Raw genomic sequence first — 18,748 nt, 5'->3', positions numbered from 1 at the left:
AAGGTTAAAGTTAGATCGAACCTCACTCTCTATTTGTGGTAGAGTGGTCGAGCAGTAAGGCAGGATCAGAGGACAGTGTTAAGCATTGGATGTGCACACTCAGTCAGCAAATAAATTCACACACTCAAGAACTGAACTCTAGGCCAATTGTTTTTGTATAAAAAAATAGTTGTTTATTTTTAGAACCAAGCAAGCATGGCACAGGTAAGCATTGAATACTTTTCAGTAATAAGTTGCTGAATATAGAACAGTTTGAAAATGCAATAGAAATTGTACTTTGTTTGATTTACAGGGGATGCAGTAGGTTGCAACACTTAGCAAATACAGTACATTGAAATGAATAGGCTTTTTCAGTAAATCACTGGTAAGTTACTTTTTTACATTACTTTTTAACCAAGTGCTGGATACCTGGATTCACCACTGGACATTTCCTGTAAACAGGTAAGTAATTACGTTTTGGTTATTCGCATGATTTTTAAAGAATATCTTTAGATTTGAAAACTCCACACACAAACTTTAAGGAAGAGAATTGTCAATGTTATCCTATGGAGGAAAAACAGGTTATCGGTTCACAGGTACGTAATCGACTGTGGGAGTTAAGGTTCTGGGGTTAGACTCCGGTGTTGCAACCTCAGAGGCACTAGGGCTGGCGGGTGCAGAGTGTTGATGCCCAATTTTATCCAATGGTGGGTTTTGGGAGCAAAGCTCCTAGGGTTACGGTCAGGGCAAATGGGGAAACAAAGTGGCACAAAAGATGCACCCTCTGCAGCACTGGGGTGCCCGGGTGCAGAGTGCTGTTTCGACGTTGAGCGCCCTGTTTTCTATGGAGAACCTCTGGTTCGCAAAAGCATAGCAGGCAGGGAGACGAAGGACTTCTGGGTGCGAGCACCACTTGGAGAGGTAAGTTGGGAAGTTAAGGGTTGGTTAGGAACCGTCAGTTTGGGCACACAAGGCCGTGGGGCGTCGGGTGCAGGGGTGCCTTTTGGGGTCAGATCTTCTTACCAGCTCCTGGTTGCGGTTAGGAGGGCATTCTGGATTTAGACTGCAGGCGTCAGCTGGAGGCTTGAGGCAGGTCAGGGGTCGCCGGATCTCGGGTCAGGATCGCTGGGGTGACCTCCTCGTGGTGTATTTCCACTCAAGCTCGGGATGGGTTCGGCAGGGGCAGAGTGGGCTGGATTCGCGGTCTCTGGCTGCTGCCAGAGGGTGCAGTTGTACAGATCCGGAGTTCACAGGAGAAGCAGAGTTTGGAAGTGAAGGCAGGTCCTCCAGGGTTTTCAAGGTTGCTGGCTGCAGGACACACCGGGATTTTGCAGGAGCAGGTTCAAGGGGAGACAGGCCGGTAGGGCTGGGGCCAAATCAGTGGGCGTCTTCCTCTTGTTAGCTGGCTGCACGGTCCTTCTTTTATTCTTGTTGTCAGTCTTGATCTGAGAAAGCAAGGTTCAGGGTGCCCCCTAAATACTAGATTTAGTGGCGTTACAGGTAGGTAAAGTGCAGGGACCAATGGGTCCCTTACCTAGGGTGGGTACACCCCCTATCGTGCCATCCGCCCGTGGGAGGGTGGCAGGAGTCTGTCCCTGGATGGTTGGGTCCCCCCATCCTAAAGATGGCAGTGACTCAGAGTGTGCTTCACCTCGCCTCCCCCACCTGAGGGGTGGAGTTGGCAGAGGTGGGAAAACCTCTTCCCCTCACTTGTTCTTCCCGCCGGCTGTCCCGCCCAAAGTGGGGGGTAGAACCAGTGAAGACCAGTTGCTGAAAGCAGCAAATGGCCTGGGGAGGCTCACAAAGGCGGCATGCCTTTGAAGCTTCCCCTTCGTGAACCCTGCCCATCCTGGGGGAGGAGGCTTTTTCACCTAGTCCCAGGATGTGCATTCTCTCAGGCCCCCGAGAGCAGCAGGCTCTCGACCCAGGGGTCCAGAAACATGTCTGGTGGTGGCAGCCTAAGCAGCCACTCAGTCAGGCCACTAGAAGTTGGCCGAGTTTCAGGGGGGCATCTCTAAGATGCCCTCTGTTGTGCATTTTACATTAAATCCCACACTGGCATCAGTGTGGGTTTAATGTGCTGAGAAGTTTGATACCAAACCTCTCAGTCTTCAGTGTAGCCATTATGGTGTTGTGGAGTTCGTAATGACAAACTCCCAGCACCATATATACTCTTAATGGCAGCACTGCACTTACTGTGCCCAGGAATGGACTTGGGCACTGTAGGGGGTACAGGGCTCATGCACCTGTACCCTCACCACTGGCATGGGGCACCCAGCTAGAGGGGTGACTGATGTATGCCAGGACAGTGGTTTGTGGGTATGGCACACAGGGATGTGTGCCATGTCGACTCTTCACTTTGTTCTGCACCAAGACGCACAGCCTGCAAAGGTAGTGTGTGAGTGTCAGGGTACAGGACCTCTAAGGGTGGCACAATAAGTGCTGCAGCCCTTAGAGGCAGTCTCTGGTCACAGTGCCATGGGTACCCGTTGTACCATTTACCAGGGGCTGACATGCGGCCAGAGATGTCAATTAGGTTTAGTCTTCAATGCAGTTTTAGGGAAGGAACATAGGCCCTGGGTACCTGATTAGCAGGAGCCCAGGGTATATCTTCAGTCAAAGAACATCAGCAATTCAGCAAAAAGTGGGGGCCTGCCATGTGAGAAAGAGGGCACTTTCTCACAGGCACTGCAGCATGTTCCATGTTAGAGTGCTTGCCACTCGGTAAGCAAAGAAATGTTGAGGAGCAATTCAGGAACTTTTATCTTACAATGTATGAGAAATAGCCCTTCACCAACCATGGCATTTGAAGTCAAATCAAATCAAGTCAATAAAGCCTCACTGTGGTACTCTGTACAAGTTATAGATCCCTTCCGTAAAGGGAAATTTTCTCCAGCGTTTCTAAAGTGCTGCCTCATTTTTGACCGCTTCAACTCTGAGGGCATATGGGCCCAGTTCAACGCATATGTTGCAGAACCTGTCGCAGAGAATCATAATCTTCAGGTGCACCAGTATTGCCATGGAAAGCTATGCCAGTGGTCAGAGTTAGCAAATTGTGTGCTGGCTATTCTGGCATTGCCTGTCTCAAGTGCCAATGTTGAGAGGGCCTTTTCACAGATAAAGGTTTACATGGGAAGCAAAGAGCGTGCATGACCAAAGAGTCACTGAAGAAGTATTGTATGGTGTACTACAATAAGTTTGATTTGTAACAAATGTATTTGGACCTCATATACACTGTACGTACACTGTCTATATACCATGCACTATCAGTGCAGAAGGCAAGCAATAATAAAACCAAAAAGTTCCATAAACACTGGAAAAACACTGTTTCGGTTGTCTTTAATAGCGCAAGACTGAGTAACCACTGATAACCACTGTGTTTTTAAGGTATTGAAATCAATTGAAAACACTGGGGAAAAAAACACCAGAATTTACCAAAAATAGAAACTAAAAACAGAAAAGCCTAATTATACACATAAGGCACCCTCCAGTGGATTTTGTTCTGTAGTGGTGTCTAAAAATGTATTCTATTTTTCCTGAATTGGTGTCGAATTTCTTCTGTATCTTGTTTATTTCTTCTTCAATTGTTTTGGTGCTGTTTAATTGCTTTACACTAGTTCCTATGTGTAAGCCTTGCTGCTTAGAGCCACATCTACCCAGGGTTGAGCTGAAGGTTGAACAAATGACACCTACTGGTCCTAAGGAGTTGGTAAGTATTTATTACATGGTGAGGTTGCACAACCACACCATATAATACAGGCTACTTACTGACTCACATGCATCTTCATAACTCTTATCACAAGCAAGGTCATTGTTGGAGAACTATTTGTTTTCAAATAAGTTAATCAAGGTTTTCTTCTGAATAATTGCCTCCGCCCGGGTCTGAAGAAGACATCAAAGCTAATTTAATAATTAGATCAGTTTGAACTGCTATGAATTTAAAACACTAACAGAAGAGAATTTGAAACTGGTACATAAGAACAAGTTACTTAACTTTGGTAACGCTCTTTCTGGTAGACTATATCTAGCTGCAAATTACTCAATCACAGAACGTGAAGGACGAAACACAGAACGTGAAGGACGAAACACAGAACGTGAAGGACGAATCACAGAACGTGAAGCACAAATCACAGAACGGCAAAAATGAATCACAGAACTGGAAGGATGGGAGGGTCGGTGAGGATACTGCTGCTATATAGTGTCTCTACCTGAAAGAACACCTTTCTAGCTGCAGAGTCCTTTCCTTTTGAACAGATATAAAAGCAGTACATATTGGAGGTGGGACTGTGAATGGACTCAAACCAGAAAGTCCTGCAAGACCAAGCGGGAAAAGTGCCCCTCACGTCGAACCTGCCTATCCAGCCAATAGTGCATTGTAAGCGTATGAGAAACACCCATATAGCTGCCTGGAACATGTCTAGGACAGGACTCCCTGTGCTAGAGCAGTGGTAGCAGCTTTGGCCCTGGAATATTAGGCACACAATCTTTACGGAGGCAGATTTTTAGCCAATGCATAGATCTTAAAGCAGAGCAAGATCCAGTGGGAGATGGTTCTAGTCTGCACAGCTTTGCTTTTTTTCACACATGGGATCATGACAAAGGGCCGATCGTCGACCCAGTCTTCTTTAGTAGACTCTTTGAGTGTCTCCTCCTCCTTAAAAAGAGGTGAGGAGGAATATAGAATGACAGCAGTGGAAAGGCAACACACTTTTGGCAGAAAAGATACCAGAGTCCGCTAGAGACAACAGAACCAATCTGTCTGGAATGAAGGAGGTATGTGGTAGATTAACAGAAAGAGCCTGAAGTGCACTAACGCGCTGTGCTGAGGGGATGACTATGAGGAACACAGTCTTGATGGTAAGAAGCTGTAAAGGGCAGCTATGAATCAGTTTGAATGGAGTGCAAATTAACGAAGCACCAGATTAAGGTCCCTTTGGGGCATCACAAAAGGAGAAGTGGGGCATGTTGAAGCCCTTTCAAAACCCGCATCACAACCATAGGAAGGCGGAACGATAACTTAACTGTGCCAAAAACAAAACCATACCGGGCAAGATGCAAACAAAACAAGAGAACGTCACATAATTTGGCCTGGAGAGGATCAATCTGGGGTGTACCGCACCAAACCACAAATCTGTCCTGATGACCAGTGTATACAGTTTGTCGAGGGACGCCTGGCTGTCAAGATGACATCAACCAACTCCAGAGGAAGGTAGAAAGTGTCCAGCTGTCACCGCTTAAAATCCAAACACGAAGGTAGACATTGCAAAGGTTTGGGTGCAAAACCCTGCCCTGTTGCGGTGACAGCAGGTCCTCTTGGAAGGGTAGCCCAACTGGAGGACAGATGCTGAAGCCCAGGAACTCTTTATTCCAAACTCTGAGCGCCCAATCTGGAGCCACTAGAAGGACTTGGGCCGGGTTGTTCCTGATCTTCACTAGAAAGGGCAGGAGTTGTATCAGCGGAAAGAAATACAGGAGTCCCAGAGCTCCATCCAAGACCGTACTCGTCTGCAAGCGAGAGGTGCCTTGGGAAATACAATGTGCAGGAGTGCTGACATCGCACGTTCTTGGTGGTAGAAAACCGATCTAGCCAAGGTTCTCCCCATATGCAGAAGAGACCTCTCGCCACCTCTGGGGGTAACTGCTACTTGTGATCTGCTAGGCACAGACTGTTGAGCTCGTCAGCGCTGGCATTCAAAGTAGGTCGCTACCAGGAAAAGTCCTTGGCGGTAAAGAGGCACAAGGCATCCTGCTAAAGGGTCTGTGGCCCCACCCTGCAGTTTCTTGTAGTACTACATGGCGGTTGTGTTGTCCGTTAGCGCCTTAACTAGCTTACCCTTGATAGATGGAAGGAAGGCTTACAGCGCCAAGTGGACTGACTTTTTTTTTAGATTTATATAGCACAAAATAGACCCGAAGATAGAGAGCTTTACATAAGCACCAGTTGCGTTACACACCGACACATTCATTTTTGTTAGGCACAGGGTGATTAAGTGATTTGCCCAGAATCACAGGATGTCGAGCATCCCTGCCGAGACTCGAACCCAGTTCCCAGGATTGGAGGTCGACCGCCCTAGCAGTTAGGCCACATCCTCTACTTGAGGTTGAAATGGAGCCAGGACTCCGCCAAATACCAGAAGCCTCTGATCTCCACCTCTCCCAGCCAGTTGTTGACTTAGGGGGAAGACTGTCACCCGACCTCCGAAGATGTGCTTGCCGCCATCACCACCACCACCACCACCTTCGAGAAACCCCAAGTGGCACTTGTGTGACCAAACAATGGTACAGCAAACTGAAAATGCTCTTGTCCCACCACAAACCGCATGTAAAGCTGGTGGGCCGGCAGGTTGGTTATATGGAAATAGGCATCCTGCAGTTCCAATGCTACCATCCAGTCTCCAGAGTCAAGGTCAGAGGAGACCTGGGCCAATGTGAGCATTTAGAATTTTTCCTTCTAGAAGAAGGCATTGAGAGGGCACTGATCTAAAATAGGCCACAGGCCTCCAGCTTTCTCGAGCACCAGAAAGGAGCAGGAAAAGCAATGACGACTTACTTCTGGTGCTGGCACCTTCTTAATGGCCAAAAGGGCTTGCACTTCCTGCCGCAAAACGAAGAGATTGTCCTTCGTCAGATGTCGGGGGAGACGGTGGAACGTGTGACCAATAAGGGAAGCCCCTGCGAAGTATCTGTAGAATCCACATGTCCTAAATTATTGCCTGCAAGTTTGGGGAGAATCTGAGGATCCTTCCTCCCAAAGGTGGCTGTGCTTCTGTAGGAGCACACTAAAGATGTTTGGCAGGTGGGGCTGCAGGGGTGGGCAGCAGACCAAGTGGCTTGCTGACCTTGGCAATGGGTCGGAGAGCATCACAGCCTTGAACGAGAAACTGCTGGGTTCCCTGTGGAGGATGAACAGGCTGGCAGTAGGGGGCAACGCAGCGAAAGCATTGCAAGGAACTGTTTAGCTGTTGCAAGTGGCGAGGTGGGGCAAAAAGGCTGAAAGAGCCTACTTAAAGTGCTCAGAAGTGGAATTAGCCCTCTCCCTGAACTAGAGAGTCCCAATGAAGGGTATGTCCATCAGTGGGGACTGGACATTACCCAAGAACCCAGTCGATTGCAGCCCAGCATGAGAATGAATGACAACGGTAGTGCCTACAGCTGTCTTGATGGAAACTGTGGTGTACAAGCCACAACGAATCATGAACTTGGTCATATCCGAGCCACCTTGAATCGCCTGAGCGAGAACAGGATGTAGGTCTGCAGGTACACAAGGGAGAACCGGTCTTACCAAACCCCAAAAGGTGTAGCAGCTGGCGATAATGGATCTGAGAGCCAAAATAACCTGTTTACGAAACCTTTATACCATTTTAAATTCCCTGTCAAGGTGAGTGGTAGGAAAGGTGTTACGATTTGAGTGACTTGTGTAAGCTTGCAGCACCAGGTTGTCAATTAAAGGATGATGTGAAAGAAAAGCATGGTCACCTGGAGCAGGGTGATGGCACCAGGCAATCTATTGACGGACTTGAGGGCCAGAGGAAGATTTGACCCCAATAAGTTATCCGTCATACCCTTGTTAAGTGGAAGAAGGGTCTCAGAAGATATTTGCCAAGGCTGGAGGACTTCCGTCATGACATTGGCTTTAACCTTCAGGGTCGGGAGTTCAAGGACTTCAGCTGCCCTAAGCATCCTCCTAGTAAAAACAGCAACAAAAAGTGATGGATTTAGGCCCAGATCTGTGTCAGGTGAACGCATGACATTGTTCAGCATTTTGTCCATCAAATGTTCTTTTTGCACTCAGCATCACCATGGCATAGTAAGCAACTCCTCTAGGGCAAATCCAGGGGGTGAGAGGAGACTCGTTTCAGGGGAGGTATCAAGACCACTAGCCTCCTGTAGGTCCTCGGACCAATTATCTTGGTAGGGTTAAGGAAACTCATCGTTCGAGTCATAGTCATTGTCAGAGTCTGTCCTAAAATGGGCATGTGAAATTCTGTTGTATCCCTTCAGGGGCCAGCACCAAGAATTGCTCTCAGCCCACATTAATGAGATATGGAAAAACAGGAACTTATATTAGTGTGTTGGTTGACCCTTATATAATCTGTTGTCATTACAATCAATCAGAAGAGTCGCAGCTGAAGAAGCATGATGCTATAAGTAGACGCTGGACAGTCATTCGAGGGGGAATGTTTCCACATCCAGTCTGGCATCTGGAGAAATCTGCAGGAAGATGCACCCTTCAGAATAGGCTGCTTTAAGGTTTAAGACACTGACCAAAGGGCAAAATCTTATTTTAGTGGGGAGCGTTCCAGTGCGGTCATAGTGGGGAGAGAGAACTCAAGCGTATCAGAAGTGCAAATAGCTTGAATATATCTTTCTACAACTGGAGGGTTGCATTTGAGGACTGAGGACATTTGCTGGTTTGAAGACCTGTAGTCAAAGATGTAATCTTGTGGTGAAGAAGGCATGACATATCAGGGGGTTGGTTCCCACAGACTGGAGAAGGAATAATAAGGGCGGAGGCTGACTGGGGAAGGGAGAATAGGGTGGAGGTGTCGAGAATGTGGGGCTTGCTGTGGAGTTGGAAAGAGTAAATTGGACAATGAGGGCGGATTACACCCGGTTCGACAGCGCAGCCGTCACCATACCTTATGTGATGAACCTACAAAACACAGCTTTCAGGAGTACTACAGAGAGGAGCTTTGGTTGCAACCACATGTTGGTGGACAAGAGTACATGTTTTGTTTAGGCAGAAGTTCTGTGCTTCCACTGAAAAAGTGCTTCTCCTCCACACAGCTATGATTATTTTGTTTTTCCAGCTACCGGAGCCAGCACCAGTATGGCTGCCTAGATAAGGCTCACTAACACAAAGTATCACGCTTACTTTGGGATGGAGATTGTCCTTTCTGGTGCATACATGGAACTGTAATGCTGTAAAAGTGTCTTAGATAAGTATATAACTTATAGTGTTTGTTTTTATCTGACAGCAGAACAGATGAAAGGAGGGCAGTCAAAAGGAATGTATTGTTGTTTTGCAGTCCCAACACCCTCCCCTTCCTATTATTAGCTTTAGATTTATGATTGCAGTTGAGTGGTTAAGAGCAGTACTGGGTTACCAAGGAGACACTGACAGCACAGCTGTCACCAGATCTTATGAGATCAACAAAAAAGAATTTTCAGATAACTGATGAGAGAAGGGCTTAGGCTCCACTATCATTTTGGGTCACCAGAGTACAGGATTTGACTGGGCCAAAGCTGTGTGCTTCCACTGAAAATAGTGCTGATTTTGCACTTTTAGGCTTGTGGCAATGTTTGTATTCAATACAGTAAGGATGAGCTGGTTATGCTGAAAAACATATTATCCTTGATACAGGTCTTATCTGTTTATTATGGAATGTCACAATAAAGGTAATCAACCTGACATATTTATTGTAAAATGCATGAGTTAACATCAACCAATTTAAGAGTGGATTGTTCTTGCTCTGTATTAAAGTCAAGAGATGAATTTTGTTACATGGAATCTCAAAGAATGCAGTAGTAAGCAAGGGTTTTGGTGCTGGCTCCTCCCTATGAGAAACTTATGAATATACAAGATTTGCCCTGTGAGAATCCTTGTTAGGATCTCTTCGGAAAGATAGTATTTTGCTTAGCCAGCTCTAATTTTGTACACTTTTGTCATTTTATGACTGTGTACCTGACAGCAGCCTTGTTAGAAGATTTACACTCAAAACAGTAGGCCTGAATTGGTTATGGTGACTAGCTATACGCCTTACTTTTGTACAATGAAGTTATATTCAATGTCATTTATCTGATCTGCCCATTATGAAAAAAGTTATGTCAAAGGTAGCAGGCCCCGCTTATTTAATGTGAAAAACCTTTGGTAAAGCCAGTAGGCCATTAATAGTGGGTTATTAGCTCATTGTGTTACAGGCTGGGCTGGTATTTTATTACATGTAATCTCAGATTACCGTAATAGGCAAGGGCTTTGGTGCTGGCCACCTACTCTGACAAACTCTGGGGATTTTACTGTGATGATCCTTGTATGGCCTTATTGAGAGGGATTATATAGTGTCTTGCAACTGTTCTACATATTTGTAATTTTATAGTTGAATTCACGACGGTTGCTGGTTTGTGTACACTTATATAGGCCTGTGTTGGTTATGCTGTCAAGCCAATGTTAAGTGCTGTAGGCCTTATTGGTTTGTTGGCAAAAGTTATTATAGATTCCATACATTTGATCGGTTTATTATGAAACGTTATGATAAAGCCAGTAGCCCTGACTTACTTATTGTGGGAAGTATGTATTAAAGGCAAAAGGATGATATGGATGGATGATTACATTTTGCTAAAGCCTGTAGACAGGTATTTGTGTACACGGAATCTCAGATTACTGATTGTTCTGATCGAGAAACAGTGAGGATAGAAGATGTGAACCATGATAACTCTTACTAAGCTCTCTTGAAAGGGTTTTATTTGTTTTAATGTCTGCAATTCACAGTATTTAACTGTAAATTGAGTTTTGTAATGCCCAACAGAAGAGGTCAAAGTCGGTTATGGCGAGAAGCCAATATTCTTGGTTACAGCCTGATAGTTATTAAAAGTTATTTAAAAGCAATAGGATTGACTTGTTAACCTAAAGACCAACAGGAATCTAGGCAGGTGTTGCTTGTGTGGATCTCTGTACATTTTCTTACCCAGAATGCCCCGCAAACATCAATAAGTCTAAAACATCTAATGTTCTCTCTCTTTGGACATAGGATGGCTGCAACCCAGGGTCAGCCAACATGCATGGACGCTAGCTACCAACCCAAGTCATTTCTGAAAACTACCGCCCCTAAGAGAATCCAGGGTGGTACGTCTTGCGAGGATACCAGCATGTTTTCTTAACAAGATTGCCCTGCAAACATCAAAGGATGGGTCAAAAGACTATTTACACCATATTAATCTGAGAGCAATAAGGGGTACTTTCAGCCTATGGCAAGAGTCCAGAGGAGGGATTACTATTCAATAAAAGTACTATGCTACGCTGAGGAGCAAAAGTTAGGGAGAACATTCAAACTTGAAATCTCCAGAAGGCAGAAAAAAAAATGGTTGAGGACTATTCGCTAATTAAGAAGTTTTACATGTGCTGGAGTAGGCTGAAGACTGTCACAGCTGCCACTTAGAAACAAGCCTTTTGAGTACCAGGCAGATAGGCAACTGTGGTTTTTAAAACAGGAAGTCTGCAGATCCAGAGAGCAGTGCTGTGGAACCCACCCACTCAGCTGATTAAGTGCTCAGCAGGGAGTCAGCAGAGCTGAACGCATTCCGTACCCCACTTCCTGTCTGAGGTGAACCGCTGCCTGAAACAGGAAGCGATGTGATGAATAGTGACAACCCAAGAGCATTTATGAGTTCTAATTGCTCGAAAATTCTTCAATGAAATGCAGGCATGACTTGCGTAGCACCAATTATCCAATCCGAGCACACTTTTATAGTCCAAAGTCAATAATGTTGTAAACAGAAAAGCCATGTCCACTTTAATCCAGAATCATCAGTTTGGGTCACATGAAATCCAAAGTCGCAGTTTTCCCATGTAAAACCGATCATCTTTTTTATACAGCCAATGTTCTATATAATTCATGCAGTCAGCATATATTAATTCAGCAATTAAACACAGTTCAGCCAACACGCGTTTCGTCGATTGGTAATTAATACCTCAACTTCTTCAGGGCTGCAATTCTTCAAATACAAAATATCAGAAAATTGATCATAACCATCACTAAAAACCGTCACCCACCATTGGTGCCACACAATAGAGAGGAATGAGGAGTCATCATCATCAAAGTCTTGATTTCGGTAAGAATACCATAAAAGACACAAGAGATCGCAGAATAAGTTTCGTGCAGATCAAAATAAATAAAACAGTACATTTCAATGATAAAAACAATACAGTCTAAAAATATCATGAGTGTAAAAATGATGACATTGAAAATATTCGCCAATGCACGTCCATAGTGATCATCACAAATACCATCCCACACAGACGGTTGGAGTGCGATTACAGATTTGGCATGAACCAGAGTCTCATGCAGATGCCTTGGCTGCTGTTAATTACATTCTACAATTGTGCAAGTCATTTTCCATCACAGGTTTGTGTCCACATGGAACATAAGTGTGCAAAATCTGTCAAAGAGCCAATATTAAAAAGGCAAGTGCTAAAAGATTCAGTCACGTTAATATAATTAAAAAACATTAAAAACACATTTTATACCAACATATAGACAGACTAAGAAAATATCACTTCCAATTTTTAAGTTTGCTATTCTATGTAGCAAATATGTATACTAAGGGATTAAACGTGTATGCTGCTCCCAGGGCTGGGTCGAGAGCAAGTCAACGTCATCCTTCCAATTGCCCATGTATGTCCCAAATATTTTGCAGTTGCGCACACTAACAGGGGTCTTGCATCCGATTTTAGTGTGTGCAGAGCCGCTCTAAAGTCTCGAGTGCCCAGTTCTCTGCAGACAGGAGAGAGCCATCTGCTCCTAGGTTTGACGTATGCTATACAAGCAAAAAAGAAGTGGGCAGTAGATTCTTGTGGGCAGGGACAACAAGGGCAGCCTTTTGGCTGTACTTTGTTATGCAGCCAAGAATTTAAGAATGTATTGATGGGCAGACTGCCAAGCCTGAACTGGATGTATAGCTTCCTATCGGCCAGCACTTTAATGATGTAGAGGTATCTTTCGAGGGTACAGCTATGCTTAAAATCACTAAATTCCTCATTCAGTCTCCCTTGGTTGCTAGCTAAATAGGCAATGCGTTCAGCTCCTTCAAAATAGAGAGATTTGATCTGTCCTCTAGCAAAGGGTATTGGGCAACCAATGTTGTGTCCTGCAAGACCTATGTGTGATAAAAGACTTTTGACATGCTTTGCCCAGCCAATTTTATGCATGGTATCTAGGGCACAAATCCCCTGGAAAGCAGCAGCATAAAGCGACACTTCGGGGGTGGAGACCATCCGCTGCCAAAACAGTAAGGGACGGACTTTTCCTAGATCGCCTATAGGTTTGATGCCCATATCAAACAGTATTGGGCGAGTGGGGGTACTCTGTGGCAAGGAGACCAGAAACCTGTTCTCCAAGGATGTTAGGTCATTATTCTTGCCATGCCCCACAACTCAGCACCATACAGTTTCAATGCCGGTGCAACAGGCGTGGTGTGGGAGAGATAATGTTCCTTACGTAGGGCCCCGTGAGGAGTCTAATTCAGTCTGCGAAAGTGCGATAGCTAAAATGTATATAGAAAAGGGGGAAAGAGAAATCTTCTCACATGGTTGTTTGAGAAAATAAAAATAGAATTCAAATGTATTTTTAAGCAAATGAACATGTGTGGTATTGAAAGTATATTACTACCGCTGTGTTTAACATTCATTATACACATTAATGGTCAACAAGGTCAGTATAGCTGCCACAATCAGTCTCAGGACTATATGTGATCTGTTAACAATTTAAAAAAGTTATCAGTGTTTGGGGAACGTATCATGTGTCCCAATACATGATAATATCCTGTTCCGAAGACCCAGACCATATGAAAAACGAAAAAAAGAAAGTGAAAATATTGTAGAAGGATTATAGGATAGCAGGTAAAAATGTAACCTGTTAAGTTTTCCAAACAGAATAAAGAGTGTACTCCATCCGCGTAACCGGCTCCGTGTGGATGATACTATAGCGTAGCATCTGTATATTTTCTATAATATGAGAAAATAGAGAGTACTCCTTAGTCAAGTAACGAAAATAATATAAACCTACTAGCATACAAATTATCAAAGCACCATCGGGAGATGTCTACTCCTATTCCTACAATCTAAGTCACGTTCTGAGTGACTAAATATGCCTCATCATAACTACTGTATGGCAATATTAGATATATAAAAACGCTAACGTGTCACATGGATAATATTCTAAGAGATATTTCAAGTCATTATTTTTCAGCGCCCTGAAATGTTCAGCATTGCGTTCCCGCAAAGGCCTTATGGTGCTCCCAACATACATTTTACGGCATGTACATTTGATCACATAATCAACAAATTTTGTATTACAATTAATATACATCGGTATAGTGTAATCAACTGTATTGGTGAAATTGAAAAGTGACACCTTTTCAATTGGCCATCTGCATGTATTGCAATGTCCACATTTTAAAAAAAACTTTAATACGGTCACTCAACCACTTACCATATCTAGTTGGTTGTGGGTAGCTGTGGCTCAAATTAGCAAGAGTGAGACCACTCCTGAAGTTCAAACTAGGATAGGATGTCAAAAATGGAGCACGCGATTTGTCTGAAGTCAGAATGTACCAAATATCTTTGTAATGCACAGCAAAATTTACTTGTGTCAGGGTGAAAATTACTTATCAGCCTGACTTTCTCAGGTGACTTGGATTTGCTCTTCTGTATCGGTTTCAGTGTGTGTTCACGTACTGGCCGTTGTGCACGTAGTGATGCTTTATCAATTATCTATTTGTTGTATCCCCTCTGTGAAAACCTTAATTCCATATCTGATATAGTTCTAACAAACTCTGTGTTGCCGCTACAGTTTCTCCGAGCCCTGACCACCTCCCCAAAGGGAATTGCATTAATCTGAGGTGACAACTAAATGCATGCAATAAGGCATTACAAGACGTACTTTTCCTATACATTTTGCTGCAATCCTTTCTCCAGAAATGTAAAGTTCTATGTCCAAAAAGACAATACGTTCATTGCTATATTGGAATGTAAATGACAGATTGTAGTCGTTGGAGTTTAGGTATACAAAGAAATCATTCAATTGCGGTATTGAACCTGTCAAAATTAATAGACAATCATCTATATACCTTACCCAATAACGTACATATTCAATCCAAATAGCTCCTTGATATTGTGTATTTAAAAGATTGTTGCCCTGAAGAAGCTTAGGTATTAATTACCGATCGACAAAACACTTGTTGGCTGAACTGTGTTAAATTGCTGAATATATGCTGACTGCATAAATTGGATCGAACATTGGCTGTATGAAAAAGATTACCGGTTTTACATGGGAAAACTGCGACTTTGGATTTCATGTGACCCGAACTGATGATTCTGGATTAAAGTGGACACTTATACAGCTTTTCTGTTAACATCATTATTGACTATGGACTATAAAAGTGTGCTCGGATTGGATTATTGGTGTTTGACTGTTTCCCTCTTTGAGGGGCTTATAAGGGTTGTTCTGGTAACCGACCCTTCCGTTCCTAGAAGTACCGATTGAGACAATTGCCCCTTTTTTCTACATTTCCCCAATACTTTGTGCAGAGCAACTATTGTAGCTTTCTAAACCTGGTTGCCAATACATCTATTATGACATGCGTAGCAGCAAAAGCCAAAAAGGGACAATGAAGAACAACAAAATGATACAAATGGCTGAAAGTAGACATTCAATTCTACAGGAATGCAAGACACATCCCAAATAAATATTTGTAGGATTAACTATATCCAAATAAGTAAAAGAATGAACTTCTAGCACATCTGTCACAAAAGTGTCACAAAAGTGACAGAGTTTAAGTTTTGGGAAACAAATATCTCTTCGGCATAAATGACAAAATCGGAAAATGTGAAGAATCATGGGACCAGACTAATTAACTACAGAGAGGAAGACTATATCTACTCAGTAGGTGGCTTGGAAAAAGAAGCAGCTGGTCAGTCTACAGCAGGATTATTCTATTTGCCCCAAAGAGCAAACGTTCTAGGGAGACTGAAGCACAAACAACAACCCCTGGAATTAGGTGACAGCAGCTTAGGTCTTGGGAGTAGATAAAATTGTAGAATGCAAATACGATGAATTGCAATCAGTGCCATCCAGTCTGACAGACAAATGGGCACAACTTTGTACCTACCTTTTGAACTAAGACACAACCGTACAAGCGGACTCGCTACTCACTGCAGCATCATCTACAGAACTTACATAGACCCCTGGCTGTTTTTACTTTGATATTAATGTTACAAAAGTACTGGACAGTATGATCATAACCGTGGCCCTGCTGTTAAGATGCTACTATTGCTTGATATAATAACCTTGATGAGGATATCTGGAAATAGACCCTAAAACCAAAATGAAAATTCCCGGGGTGGAAATGGGATATAGGAACTATGTTGCACCTACCTGTATCAATTCTCACCTATGTGATACACGTGGCTGTTGTAGTAATCTGTTAATCAAAATATAATAAAAACTATAGAATGCAAAACATCAGGTTTTACACAAAGAGAAAACTCAATTTTAAAATAAATGAATCATGAAAAGAAAGGAGAATACACAGTCTCATCCAAGGAGCTTATGGAAAAGTAATCTTCTTAGACCTGGTTAATTCTGCAGTAATAGGAGTATGTAAACACATTGGGCACTACTAAGGTTGTACATGGTTGAACTACTGTCAAAGCTTGCATTCTCACTACAAAGTATAGAGGTGCTTTCAAAAGTTATAATTTGCTCTGTGTTAATCAGCATCTGTCTAGCTATGCTTCTCCAGACGTTTCTGACCTTCCCAAAAGGCTGTTTCACAGACAGCCACCAGATTTGAAAATGTCAAGTCCCTTGAAAACGTTTAGATTGAAAAGCTCAAAGGGTTAATGTTCAATGTGAGACCAGAAGAGCATCAGTGCCTTAAGAAAAGCATGCAAAATGAACATACTAAAACACCCAAATTCCAATAAAGAGTCGTCAAAAAATAAATGAAATCAACGGTGAAAAATGAAGAAACTCAAAATAGATAAACCTAAAATGAGGATATGCAAAGTTAAGAATGACCAAAGTCAAAAGACAAATTCGTCAGCCTGTCAGTTAGGACATTGGTCTTGCTACCGAGCACCTAGATAATCAGCTTGAGGAGCTTAAATCCATAATTTAAAGAAAGCAGTTGACGACAGTGTCAGAACTGAGTAGTGACAACATTCACTCTGAAAACTGGAGGAAATGCTTTGTAGGAAAAACAGTAGACAATGTCTTTGCACTATATACTATCTTCAGTACAAACAAAAAATATTCATCCATATGGGCAACAATCCAGCAATCATTCACAGTTCTTAAAATTAAATCGGCTATAAATAAAATATTGTAGCAATACATGTACTTCGAACTTTTTAGAACCTAGAAAGTCAGTTTTGTTTTTTCAGTAAGTAATACAGTACTGCCATTTAAAACAGGAATTTATGTTTTACTCATTCTTTGCTGCTCTAATGCACATCTTCTATGAGAAGTATGCTAACCTCTTAATATTTATACTTGGCTATCATATTAAGAGCCCTACCCTTCCTCTCAGTTCTTCCCACATCATGATCTTTGGCAAAACCTTTGTGCACTAAGAATCCAATCTCAGAGCTCCTTCTAGTTGTCCTGTATGTTTTAGATTTGGGACTTTCACACCTCCAAATTGTGCCCTTTAACAGTCATATCTGTAGTGTCTTTTTGTTAATGCGCTCTGTCCCCTGTTATGGTTCTCTGTTTATCAAAGTTTCGGGCCTCCGTCTCATCTTCGGCTTGTTCTCTCTAAGATCTTGATTACTCCATGCTTATGCATTGGTCATTCTTAGGCTGTCTGTCCCAAACGTCTTTAAGGCACACATGGGCAAGTCAAGATCTCAGGTATGTGTATCTTGCTTGTGAGAACTCACATCTGCTCTATATACCTATGGACTTTGTGTTGTGCTGAATAAGTAGAAGCGGCTTATTATTTCATATTAACAGCTGGGATGGACGCTAAACTCTGCTCCACAAACATTCAGCCCACCGCAGCGTGGCAGAGTTTTTGTCACACGGTGCTTGCCTATGTTACGTTGATGAGCGAGAAAAATCGAGCACTAGGATGATTCCTGATGCGATTTCTCAACGCGGGTGGTCGGGCAGGTTGTTACCGCTCAAGTTGGGAATGCTGCTGCTCCAGTTGAAAATCCACTTGAATAAACAGCGCCTCTCTAGAGTGCTGCGTGGTGCAGTTTGCGCTGATTTTACAGCACGGGCAAGTTCTTGTGCGAGCGGGGTGACGTACCGAAATTCAACCACTCGCGGAACTCTGAGGAATCTTGCGTTTTAGGTAACTGTGGAATTCCGCAAAGTGAAACTTCGTGAATTCCACCCACCCCTAATTAACACACACATGCTCCTCCCCCTACAAATCTTTAGAGTGGGTGACAGTTGAGCTTCAAGCAGTACAGTTCTGCTGCAGCCCATTAGATTACTGCCCTCATTTAAGAGCAAATTGTTGATTTCATTCAGCATTATAACATTTTCCACATATTAATAACAGAGCTTAGAAAAACTACTGTATTAAGCAACATAGAACATCAAGTTGGTATTATTCAAGCAAAAAAGGGCACAGGTGTTTAAAAAAAAATAAATAAAAGCCAACAACAGTGTGGGAATAGAAAGAGGAAACCCCTGCTTTCTGCTCGCATATGTAGTACTGGCCTAACTGCAAGTCACAAGTTAAGTTGATAGCGTCTACAGATTATGCCTTGATACTAACATTTGCATTACCGGTATGAAAGTAGAGAACTTAACAGGTCTACCTTTGAAGCTATCTCAGAAATCCTTGACTTGATTTCAATGTGCAAGATTAGTTAGGGAACTTGGGTTATGGCATGAACATGCTGTGGACAGGTGGAGCAATCTGATTTAACCACTGACAATACACAGAAGACTGATGTTCGAAAAAGTAAAATGCTTCATCACAGTACGCAATAAAAATAAATGAATAAATCCAGTATTTGTAAAGCACAAACAGT

General features: G+C 43.1%; 1 protein-coding gene across 1 annotated transcript in view; it reads right to left on the bottom strand.

Annotated features, from left to right (window-relative positions):
- Window positions 1-18,748, bottom strand: part of RAB35 (RAB35, member RAS oncogene family) — a 161,184-nt gene that overhangs the window by 48,519 nt on the left and 93,917 nt on the right. The gene's annotated exons all lie outside the window — the stretch shown is intronic.

The sequence above is a fragment of the Triturus cristatus genome, chromosome 11, assembly GCF_964204655.1.
Source record: "Triturus cristatus chromosome 11, aTriCri1.1, whole genome shotgun sequence".
Classification (NCBI taxonomy): domain Eukaryota; kingdom Metazoa; phylum Chordata; class Amphibia; order Caudata; family Salamandridae; genus Triturus; species Triturus cristatus.
The sequence above is the reverse complement of the archived record's forward strand: the minus strand, read 5'-3'. Positions and strand labels throughout refer to the sequence as shown.